We start from the raw sequence: 12,629 nt of genomic DNA on the forward strand, positions 1-12,629 counted from the left end.
TGTACGTTGGTCTGTGCATGTTGGCTGTGTGCTAGTGATCCAGAACAGCAATCTCTGTGTTGTCCCAATAAGCCCATCCCCCACACAGTTAGAACACACTCAGGGAACACAGTTAACCTCTTGATCGCTCCCCCTAGTGTTAACCCCTTCCCTGCCAGTGTCATTTATACATTGATCAGTGCATTTTTTTTGCACCGATCACTGTAATAATGTCACTGGTCCCCAAAAAGTGTCACTTGGGGTCAGATTTGTCTGACACAATGTCACAGTCCCGCTAAAAATTGCAGATCGCCATTATTAAAAGTAAAAACAATAAAAAAAAAGTCCATAGATCTATTCCATAGTTTGTAGACGCTATAACTTGCTCAAACCAATCAATATATATTTATTGCATTTTTTTTTTTTACCAAAAATATGTAGAAGAATACATATTGGCCTAAACTGATGAATACAATTATTTATTTATTTATTTGGATATGTATTATAGCAAAAAGTAAAAAAATCTTTTTTTTTTTTTTACAAAATGTCAGGCTTTTTTGTTTATAGCGCAAACAATAAAAAGCGCAGAGGTAATCAAATACCACCAAAAGAAAGCTCTATTTGTGGGGAAAAAAAGGAAATCACTTTTGCTTGGGTACAACATTGCATGACCATGCAATTGTCAGTTAAAGCAATGCAGTGCCGTATTGCAAAAAATGGCCTGGTCATTAAGGGGGTAAATCCTTCCGGAGCTGAAGTAGTTAAAGTAGAACCGTAAGCAAAACTTTTTTTTCATTTTGGATAGAGCATATTTATTTTTTGCCATCTGTGTCTTATTGCAGAGACTTCCCTTAACTCTCTGTCCTATAGCCAAACAGGAAGTGAGAAGAAATCCCTGAAAGTTAAGGAGATCCCTTGGGGCCTGCAGGTCAACAAAACTAGTGTCCCTATCAGAGAATTCCCCTTCTCGTACTTTTCTGAGAATGACCCAAAATTTGGAATTTTCTTTTACTTTCACTTTCAATGATAATGATGATGATGCGAATAATGATGACACAAAAGAAGCTACTCTACCAAAGCCAACACATTTTTGACAACAATTGGGGTCTGTTGACAGACCTAACTAAATGGGATTACCTCCCATGAGCTATACCTAGAATTTATAGCACACATTAACTTATTCAACATACTATAGACAATATTGTGGCAGCTTTTATATAGTTTATCATAATTTATACAAATCCTACACTTAGTATGCCGATGACAAAGTGGAAAGTTACCTCTCAAAAATACCCCTACCTTCTTTGAACAGACAACAAAGGGGGTTGTTGGGTTCCCCCCTTCATGTCAGAGGAGATGGAATTCCTTGTTTCCACAATGTAATACACCTCACCCTCTCACATGTTTGTCAATCAAGTATACTCCCACCCTTTATGCATGTGACATTTTTTTTTAATACCGACGCCTAGAAAGGACCCACTTGTATGTAAATTGTACAGACTCATTTTGTTTATCAAGATTTGCATCAAAATATCAGCTTAGATGTTGGCCAGTAGACATAATTAAGACTTTGTAGACGTTGGATCAAACTGGATTAATACTTAGTTATACAATAAATAGTAATATTCAGAGACTTTTTACCAACATGACTCTCCTGGGCCATGCACCATTTTAACCTTTGATACAGACAAGGTATATCAGGAACTGGATCACCTGCTGGTGGCAGTGTGGTTCTCGGACCTGAAGTTTGTAGTTTTGGTGTCCTTGAGCGAGTGTCTCCCAGCAGCCAGCAGATCCCAGAAGTTAGTCTTCAATTGATGCTGGCTGCTGGGAGGGTATTTACTTCCACCTCTTCATTTCCCTTTTGCTTTAATGTTTTGCCTGCTAGCCAGATACCACTTGCTGATTCATTCTAAACCTTATTTCTGATCATAATCCTGTTCCTGCCCTGTACCTATATAATGTGCTTTTCTGCCTTTTTATCTGTTCCCTTGTTCCTGATTCCAGTTCTGGTCCCCTTCCTGACTGTTCCTTGCAACTTTTACCTATTGATTGGTGCCCCCCATTTTGTATATAAAGTACATCTGGAGAGTATTAAGAGCACTTCGCCTTTTCCACATTTGGTTATGTTATAGCCTTGTTTCAAAATGGATTAAATTCATTATTTTCCTCAAAATCCTGCAATATCCTATAATAACAAAAGGGCCTTAGTCAGGGAGGTGACCAATAACCCAATGGTCACTCTGACAGAACTCCAGTGTTTCTATGTAAAGAGAGGAGAACCTTCCAGAAGAACAACCATCTCTGCAACACTCCACCAATCAGGTCTGTATGGTAGAGTGGCCAGACTGAAGCCACTCCTCAGTAAAAGGCACCTGAAGGGCTCTCAGACCATTAGAAACAAAATTCTCTGGTCTGATGAATCAAATATTGAACTCTTTGGCTGGAATGGCAAGCGTCATGTCTGGAGGAAACGAGGCACTGCTCATCACCTCTCAATACCATTCCTACAGTGAAGCATTGTGGTGACAGCATCATGCTGCCACCACAATGTTGGTGGCAGCATGATGATGGCAGCTGGTGGCAGCATCATTGGTGTTTTTCAACAGCAGAAACTGGGAGACTAGTCAGGACTGAGGGAAAGATGAATGCAGCAACGTACAGAGACATCCTTGAAGAAAACCTGCTCTAGAGTGCGTTGTACCTTAGACTGCTGGGCAAAGGTTTGTCTTCCAACATAACAACAACCTCTGGAGAGATCTGAAAATGGCCGATGCTCCCCATCCAACCTGATGGAGCTTCAGATTCCTGCAAAGAAGAATGGGATAAACTGCCCAAAAATAGGTGTACCAAGCTTGTAGAATCATACTCAAAAAGATTTGAGGCTGTAATTGGTTCCAATGGTGTTTCAACAAAGTATTGAGCAAAGGCTGTGAATACTTATTTGATTTTTTTTTTAATACATTTGCAAAGATTTCAAACAAACTTCTTTCACATTGTCATGGGATATTGTTTGTAGAGTTTTGAGAAAAATAATAATTTGTATTGTTTTTGGAATAAGGCTGTAACATGTAAAAGTAAAGCGCTATGAATACTTTCCGGATGCACTGTATCAAACTATAGTTAGTTTGCAAGTTAGATTTTGTGTTTTGTGTGAAAATTAGCTATATTGCCACATGTTTTATTGTTCACTTATATCTTCACATTTATGCTGTTTGCTGGTGTGTGGATGTGTTTTCTTTTCACTATTAATAAACTTGATTAATCATATATAGTCTGGTTTCAAAGGTATTTTAAGGCATTTGATTCCACAGAGTGGAAATATGTGATTGAGATCTGTGTAAATTCAGTTTTCATCCTGGATTTATTATCTAGGTATAAATATTATATGTAAAACGTATTGCCCATTTCCAAACACCTTCGCTATGTGTAGAGATACCAGACAAGTGTTTTCCCTTCTCCCCTTTATTTGCTCTAGCAATTGAACCAAAATAATTACTTTGGCCTCAAAGCAAGGTCTTTCTGTTAAAACTCTAAAAGAAAAGCCCCACACACACTATCAGTTTTTCTGCTGAGGTTTTCCTTCAGGTTTACCAAAACCATGTAGTGCAAGGACCTGCCTGATTGCATACACATTGAAACTCCTAAGGTTTGACCTCATATTATATGGTTTTGGTAAATCTGAAGGAAAAACTCAGCAGAAAAACTGATAGTGTGTATGGGGCTAAAGAGTGTTCTCTATATACAGATGAGATGCTAATTTACTTATCAAACCCTAATCACTTCCTTAAAGCGGAGTTCCCATTGTTATTATTTTTTATTTTTTTTCTTAGGATCTCTATCTTTATTTAATAAGACTTATTTAGAGCACTCATTATTTCTATGCTCAATCGGCCCTCATTTACCGATTTCATAGAGGAATGTAATTTATATTCCTCTTTCCATGCAGTTTCCATAGTGCTTGTGGGCATGTGAAGCCCACAAGCACAATCTTCCAGGCTCTGGTACAGCTGAATGACCAGCATGGACCGCCCTGTTCTAATACATGCGCCGTATATACGGCGCAGCACCACACACCTCTGATGTTGCCATCACAGCGGGCGGCATCGTCGGAAGTACCCGCCCCCATTATGATGGCAATGAAGCCCTCTGTGCTGCCCAGTGACTCCTGGGAAATGATGACAGACATCTGACCAAGAGCACTAGCGAGCACAGGCGCCAAAGGAAATTACGTCAGGCACGTTGGAGAGGAAGAGGCAGATTGCGAGGGACCCCCTAGCAACAGACCTCAAGAGGTGAGTTAAACAATTTATTTTTCCAAAGGTTGTTCTTGGTATTGAATGGAGTTGAATAATGTTAAATTTGTTTTCTGACTGGAACTCTGCTTTAACAAGCATTTTATATATACCTGCTCTGTGCTGTGGTTTTGCACAGAGAAGCCTGGATCATCCTGTTCCCTGGTCTCCCAACAGCGCTCGTGGCCCCTCCCTCCTGCTGAATGACATCACAGCAAGCAGCTTCCTGTGGGGGCACTCGACCAGGCATGCTCCTGACCAACTGCTCTGCGTGTCCTCTCTCTCTCATCAATGGCTCACTGGCTGTGATTGACAGTAGTGGGAGCCAATGGCTCCCACTGCTGCCTCGGCCAATGAGAAATGAGAGTCCCCTGTGGGGTCCTAGGCTGTCTTGCACATCACTGGATCACAATGGGTCTCAGGTAAGTATTAGGGGGGCTGCTGCACAGAGAAGATTTTTCTACCTTCATGTATTGAAAATGCCTTGAGCCTTTAGAACTACTTTAACCACTTCTTGACTGTCTCCTGAATATATACACTGGTAGCCGCCGTATATATAAGGTGGTTCCTTTTAGAGCCATAGCAGGTGCACGCGCCGCTACATGGCCGGGGGACACAATTTGCATGGCTGATGGGAGTGATCGCCCCCCATCCCCCCACCACCTCCAGTCGCATTATTGCGTTTTTTTTTTTTACCAAAAATATGTAGAAGAATACATATTGACCTACACTGATGAGGAAATTCATTTTTTTTTTTAATTAGGGATATTTATTATAGCAAAAAAGTAAAAAATAAATAAAAATGTTTGTTTCAAACTTGTCCCTCTTCTTTTGTTTATAGTGCAAAAAATAAAAATCGCAGAGGTGGTCAAATATCACCAAAAGAAAGCTCTATTTGTGGAAAAAATAGAACATACATTTTTGTTTGGGTACAACGTTGACACAATTGTCAGTTAAAGAGATGCAGTGCCATATCACAAAAAATGGGCTGGTCAGGAAGGTGGTAAATTCTCCCGGAGCTGAAGTGGTTAATCCATGCAAAATTTCTACATGAAAAAATACATTAAAAAAATTACCACTGATAAATAACACAAAATATGTGCTCAGTGAAAATACACTATATTTTCCCTTTACGTAATGCAAATCATCTGTCCGGCCGTAGTTAATTTATATGGTCATTTCCAGATTGTGAATAAATAAAAATAAGTCTTGTTGCAACCTTTTGTAATGATAATGGATTTCAGTTCCACTGAGTGCTCATTATACAGAAAACCTATTTTTCTCCCAAGAGTAGTTAGTCTTCATTGCAAGATAGTTGTTTTTCCTCTTTCACACCAAACCCAATTAGAAAATGCTGCATATATTATTTACAAAGTTAACCACATTTTGCAGAAACATGTAAAAAGATTTACACCAAGAGAGACTTTAAACCCTGTTTAAGCATTGAAGTGTTCAAAGTGGTTAGGATAGGTTAATAGTTTTCAGTTATTTTGTTAAAAAGCATTGGTTAAATGTCTTATATTCAGGTTTAATGTCACTACTAAATGTATTTGGAAGCAGATGCAGAATATCTGAAATGTAAGTATTCACTTACCATGCTTTTAAAGAGAATCCCAGTAGTAATGGTCATACTTAGGCATATATTTAATTAGATTATAAATCTACACAACTTTCAACATTTGGAAATGCATTCTACAGTTTGGGTCTCGGATAGGTGTGATTAATATACAGAAAATATATATATATTTTTTTTATTAAAGTGGCTGTTAAGCCACTTTCACATCTTCATACCCTCTGTGTTCTAATCCTGTTTACCCCGGTGTGAGTGATTTATAAAAAAAAAGAGCCTGATATACCTCATTTCAGAGCTCTTCTCATCGATCACATGACCGGCTGGCTTTCTTCTCTCCCCGTCTGATAGATGCAGTGGGTGGGGCCAATATTCTCCCGCTGATATCACTCAGGAGAGGAGAGGGAGAGCCAGCCAATCATTTAAGCAATGTGAAGAGCTGTGAAATGAGGTATAGCAGACTTTTTTTTTATATAAATCACTCACACAGGGGCACACAGGATTATAACACAGAGAGGATGGTATGAATATGTGAAAGTTATTTGAGCAGCAAGAATTGGGGGGGCAGGCACTGTCACAAGTTCACAGGCAGAGAGGGGAGGGGGAGAGATGCACAGAGAAGACATATAGCAGGCTGTGGATGATGGAGGCACGTACAGATGACTACAGTGTCAGGGCTTAGCAGCCCTGATATATCGGAGTCAGTATACAGGGGGAGGGTATAGCCAGGTAGGATCAGCCAGGTATTACAGGTGTTACAGGGGGCCAAATGACACAGCACAAGCAATGTGCTGTATAAAATGCTTTAAAGGAATGTGATCTTTTTTTTGGGGGGGGGGGGGATTAACCAACGCTATAAGTGCTTTCATTGTTCCAGTATGTGCTTGTTGTGTATAGCATACAGCATACTGTAAATTAAACCACTTCTACCCCATTGTTACGTACCTGGGATGTGAGGAAGGCCTCTCGCACAACTCCGGCTCGCAGGCCACTGATAGTGATACAGCAACCACAGGAGCATGGTGGAGTATGAGTGCCTGTAAACAGTTCAATAGTCCCTGTAGTAGTGGTGATCAGCAGGCAGGTAGTGGATGAGCTCACGTGATGCTTGACTGGTGGCAGGCTGGGATGAACCACAGAGAAGTACCAGATGCAGGCTTGCAGGGCTGGGAGCTGAAGCAGGCTGGATGAGCGAGATGCAGGGTCAGACAGGCCGGGTCGGTAATAATCAGCCAGATAAGGCATAGACGGTAGGCAGAGGAGAGGTCAGGTCACAAGCCGAGTAGTATCGAAAAATCAGCAGATAGAATCAGCAGGCAGGATCAGAGTCAAAGGGAAGCCGGGATCAGAACAGGCAGAAGGCAATCACAGGTAACGACAAGCTGGATCAGATTCAGAGGTCAATACAGGAAACAGGATACAACACAGAAGCTGCAGAACAAACAGCAATGAACCTCTGTAGGAGCCCAGTTTAAATAGCCTGTCTGACTTCAGTATTAGTGACAGGTGTGTGTCTTAAAGTGCTAGTACCCATGTGTGCACACTGGGATCTTACATGGGAAGCCTGTCTTCCCTGACACCCATATTCTTTTGTATGAACTTTAGCAATAAGCTCTACAAGGTTTGAGATTACTTATACCCCCCACTGGGACTCTGGCCTTTCTCCTTACACAAGCACATCATGTCTCAGAGCATGCAACATCACCAGGTAACTGTAAGGTGCGCCCATCCTTGATTAGCTCGAGCTAATAGCTGTCAGCCAATCAGGATCAGGACCCCCACGCAGATTTTTTTCGGTGTTGGGGTTCCCCTTTAAGTCCATACCAGGCGGCGGGGCCAGCGACGTCTCCTTCGCGGGCCCCGCCTACCTGGAGACGCGCTCAAAATGAGTGGACTTTCCTCCGCGTGTGTGGGCGAGTCCGTTCATTTCAAAAGTAGGGCGGATAGTACGGCGGACTTAGTACGCCGTATTAGTCCGCTGAAAAAGTGCCGTGTGTGGGCAAGTAGCCCGTTCGGAAAGTCCGACGGACAGTCTGGCAGGAAGTCCGCCAGACTAAGTACGTCGGACAGACCGCTACGTGTGTACGCGGCTTTATGTTCTGAGTAGAACATAGCCATGGCTGTGTCTGGGTCTTAAGTGGAAAGTTTGATTTTGGTAATTCTACCCATTAGACAAAATACAATCTTAATACAATCTTAATGGTGGCATAAATTGCAATTCCCAGGATAAGTATGATGATCAGGATCATTCCTACTTTCTTAAAGAAATTCATGATACTATCCCAGAACGAACCAAACCAACCTCCCACTCCAGAGAATGGATTCTCATTCGGTCCTGTAATTTTGCCCTTTCATCATTGTGTCCCTTTATATGTTGCTAACAATATGATTGCTGCTATATTACATGTCCCATCCCTCCTCTGGATGTGATACTCAGTAACTGCTGCAGCTTGTGCTTTTGACATCTTATCTCCTGTCTGTGTACAGCAGGGATAATTATAACTCATCCCTGTAAATGTTGCTCTACCCATGACCCCTATACTGTCATTCCTATTCATTCCGGAATGAAGATGTAAGCCAGCACCAAAAAACAGTTAATAAGAATACCTTCATGGTTAATACAATTGACAAAATAAAATAACTCTAATGCCGCGTACACACGTAGCCGGACTGTCCGCCGGACTTTCCGAACGGGCTACTTGCCCACACACGGCAGCGGACTAATACGGCGTACTAAGTCCGCCGGACTATCCGCCGTACTTTTGAAATGAACGGACTCGCCCACACACGCGGAGGAATGTCCGCTCATTTTGAGCGCGTCTCCAGGTAGGCGGGGCCCGCGAAGGAGACGTCGCTGGCCCCGCCACCTGGTATGGACTTAAAGGGGAACCCCAACGCCGAACAAATCAGCGTGGGGGTCCCCCCAGGTCCACATCAGACCCTTGTCCGAGCACGCTACCCGGCCGGCCAGGAAAGGGGGGACGAGCGAGTGCCCCCCCCCCCCAAAGTACCTTGTCCCCATGTTGATGAGGACAAGGGTCTCTTCCCAACAACCCTGGCCATTGGTTGTCGGGGTCTGCGGGCAGGGGGTTATCGGAATCCGGGAGCCCCCTTTAATAAGGGGGCCCCCGGATACCGGCCCCCACCCTATGTGAATGAGTATGGGGTACAATGTACCCCTACCCATTCACCTGTAAAATAAAGTTAAAAAACACAACACACAAGGGTTAAAATAGTTTATTGCACAGCTCCGGGGGTCTTCCGTCTTCGGGGGTTTTCTCGCCACTGCCGCCCTCTTCTTCCGACTTCGGGGGTCTTGTCCCCCTCTTCGGTTCTTCTTGACGGGCCACCGCGCTTTCTTCTAGCTCTTTTACAGGTGGTGGCCCGGTCTTCTGTCGCTAGAAGACGGAAGAAGAGTGTTTTTTTTACTTTATTTTACAGGTGAATGGGTAGGAGTACATTGTACCCCATACTCATTCACATAGGGTGGGGGGCCGATATCCGGGGGCCCCCTTATTAAAGGGGGCTCCCAGATTCCGATAAGCCCCCTGCCTGCAGACCCCGATAACCAACGGCCAGGGTTGTCGGGAAGAGGCCCTTGTCCTCATCAACATGGGGACAAGGTGCTTTGGGGTGGGGGGCCGCGCGGCCCCCCCTTCCCCAAGGCACCCCCCACGTTGAGGGCACGCGGCTTGGTACGGCTCAGGAGGGGGGGCGCTCGCTCGTCCCCCCCCTTTCCTGGCCGGCCGGGTAGCATGCTCGGACAAGGGTCTGATGTGGACCTGGGGGGGTCCCCACGTCGTTTTTTTTGGCGTTGGGGTTCCCCTTTAAGTCCATACCAGGTGGCAGTGCCAGCGACACATCCTTTGCGGGCCCCACCTACCTGGAGATGTGCTCAAAATGAGCGGACCTTTCTCCGGGCGGGAAAAGTCCGTTCATTTCAAAAGTACGGCGGACTGGCATACGCACGGCCGGATTGTCCGCCGAAATGCAAGTCCGGCTGGAAGATTGGAGTGCAAAACTACTTTCTAAGTCCGCCGTACTTTCGGGTAAAAAAAGTCCGCCGTAGGCTACACACGGGGGGATTGTCCGGCGGACTTGAGTTTGCCGGACTTTTCCACCCGATTGTTTGATCGTGTGTACGCAGCATAACATTGCACCTTCTGGGCTTTGTGGATTGGGGCTTGGGGGAACCTAGAAGGAAAGCAGCCTGGCTGTGGGACAAAGGGGTCTATAGGGCTGGAGGGGAGAGGGGCAGGGAGTGATGGGATCAGAGTCTCTTCGGATCCAAGGGGGAGGGGGGTGGCAGGGAGTGGTTGTGTCAGAGTCTCTTCGGGTTCCATTTGGTCCTGGTTTTGGGTCCATCTCTGGTTCTTGCTGCTGTGGCACTTTCTTTATCCTTGATGCGTGGATTCATTGCGGGCTTTGGTCGGTCAGAATTGCTGTCCTGGAGACCTTGAGGACTTCAAATGGACCTTGAAAGACTGGACCTGGTTGCTTGCGGACTGCAAGTTGTTTGATCAACACTTGGTATAAAGGGATGTGTTGGTTCTGTGGAAAGAGGAGGTAAGGTGACAGTAACCTTGTCATAGTTTTCAGTAAGGCTACTTACCAAATGTTTCACGTGCTCTTCCTGTAAGGAATATAAGTTAGACTCCTCACCTATTTTAGGGGCTTTTTGTGCTGGCCTACCCATTAGGATTTCAAAGGGGGAGAGTCCTGTCCTGGCATGGGGGGTGGTTCTTATCTGGAAGCGTACCCCTGGCAAGAAATGAAGCCAGTTCTTCATAGTACCCTGTGTGGCCTTCCTTAGCTTGTCCTTAATGTTCCTGTTCATTCTTTCCACTACTCCTGTACTCTGGGGATGGTAAGGAATGTGGAGTTTCCATTGTATCCCCAGAACTTTCACTAATTCCCGGGTGAGTTTTGCTGTGAAAGCAGGCCCCTGGACAGAGTATATGGTAGCAGGTAAACCAAACCTACTGATCCAATGATTGATTATGCATCTAGTGGCTTTCCCTGCGGTCTCTCCTGTAACGGGAATGACTTCCGGCCAGGAAGAAAATGTGTCCACCATCACACAAAGATATTTGATGTTTCCCTTTTGTTTTGGCATATGTGTGAAATATATCTGTATATCTTGCAGGGGACCTAAGGGGGGTGGGAGATGTCCATGTAAACCATGTTTTGGATCTTGAACATTGTTTTGTGCACAGGTGAGACATGAATCCACTAGCTGACTGACCAGAGAATGCGCTTTCCGTGTGCAAAACCTTTGGTTATACAGTTGTAAAAGGGACTTTTTTCCTATGTGTCCAGGACCATGAAGGTATGACAGGATTAAGGGAGCAACAGCTTCTGGGATCCCTTTGACTCCCTCCTTGTTTGACCACAATCCATCCGGATTGCGTGTCAAACCTGCATGAACCCAGCAATCTATGTCTTCGGGTTGTGCTTTTCTTTGTACAAGAGAAGCTGTGGAGGGAAAATCAGGAGATAAGAAATCTGTTAAGAGCAACATTTGAGTTTTCTCCACACGTATCTCGTTAGCTGCAGCTTTGGCTGCTCTGTCAGCTAAATTGTTACCTTTGGTAGTTTCTGATTTGTCATAAGAGTGGCCTTTCACTTTTATAACATTAACCTTGGATGGTAAATGGAGTGCTTGTAGGAGGTTATCCACCCATTTTTGGTTGGTAATTTGTTTGTTGTCTGCTGTTTTAAATCCCCGATTAATCCAGATCATTCCATAATTATGGGCCACGTTGAAAGCGTATTTACTGTCAGTGTAAATGTTCACTTTCTGTCCCTGAAATAGCTGACATGCTCTAGTTAAGGCATGGAGTTCAGCTTGTTGTGCAGAAGTGGCTGTCAGTGGTTTTGCTTCAATAATTACATCAGGCAAAGTAATTACTGCGTACCCTGTTCTGTATGTATTATCTGATGGTCTGGAACAACTTCCACCAACAAAAATGTTCAGAAATTCAGGGTTGGGAGTGTCAGTGAGGTCCGGTCTTGGTGAAGTTGTATTTGTCAATTCTTTAGAACAGTCATGGGTGGGAGTGATTGTAATGGGCAGTCTAAGTAAGGAGTGTAACAATCTAACTGCTGGGGTAGTTTCAGAGCATGATTTGACTGTGAGTCCGTGTGTGTTTAATAACACAATCTCATAACCACTGGATCTTTGAGCTGTCATGTGTTGAGTTGACATGTTTTGTAGAAGATGCACTACAGTGTGTGTGGTATACAAAGTGGTTTCAGTGCCGAGAGTAATTTTAGATGCCTCCTTTATGGTCATAGCACAAGCAGCCACAGCTTGTAAAGCGGCAGGCATGCCCTGGACTTGAATTGGTAGTTTTTTTGAAAGGTAGGCCACAGGGCAGTAGTGAGTGCCGTGCATTTGCGCTAGAACCGCAGCAAATGCAGGGCCCCTGACTACACAGTATAGCACAAAGGATTTTTTGTAATCTGGCAAGCCCAGTGCTGGGGCACTGGCCAAGGACTGTAACAAAGAGTTAAAAGCTTGTGTAATTTCCTCAGTATATGTGACCTGTTTTGGGGCAGTCAATGCAGTGGCAGGGCGTAGGACTGAGTCATAAAAAGAGCAGTTTGGGATCCATTGCCTACAGTAGACGATAGAGCCGAGGAAGGAAAGGAGCACTGCCTTATCCTTCGGGGGACCGAGGCAGGTCAGAGTCTTGACTCATTCAGGGGACACCTGTCCTGTCCTGCCTGAAATAATACATCCTAGGTATTCCACCTTGTCCCTGCACCACTGGATCTTTTTC

This window comes from Lithobates pipiens, unplaced genomic scaffold (genome assembly GCF_037356315.1).
Source record: "Lithobates pipiens isolate NorthernLeopardFrog02 unplaced genomic scaffold, aLitPip1_a1.2 Scaffold_19, whole genome shotgun sequence".
Classification (NCBI taxonomy): Eukaryota; Metazoa; Chordata; class Amphibia; order Anura; family Ranidae; genus Lithobates; species Lithobates pipiens.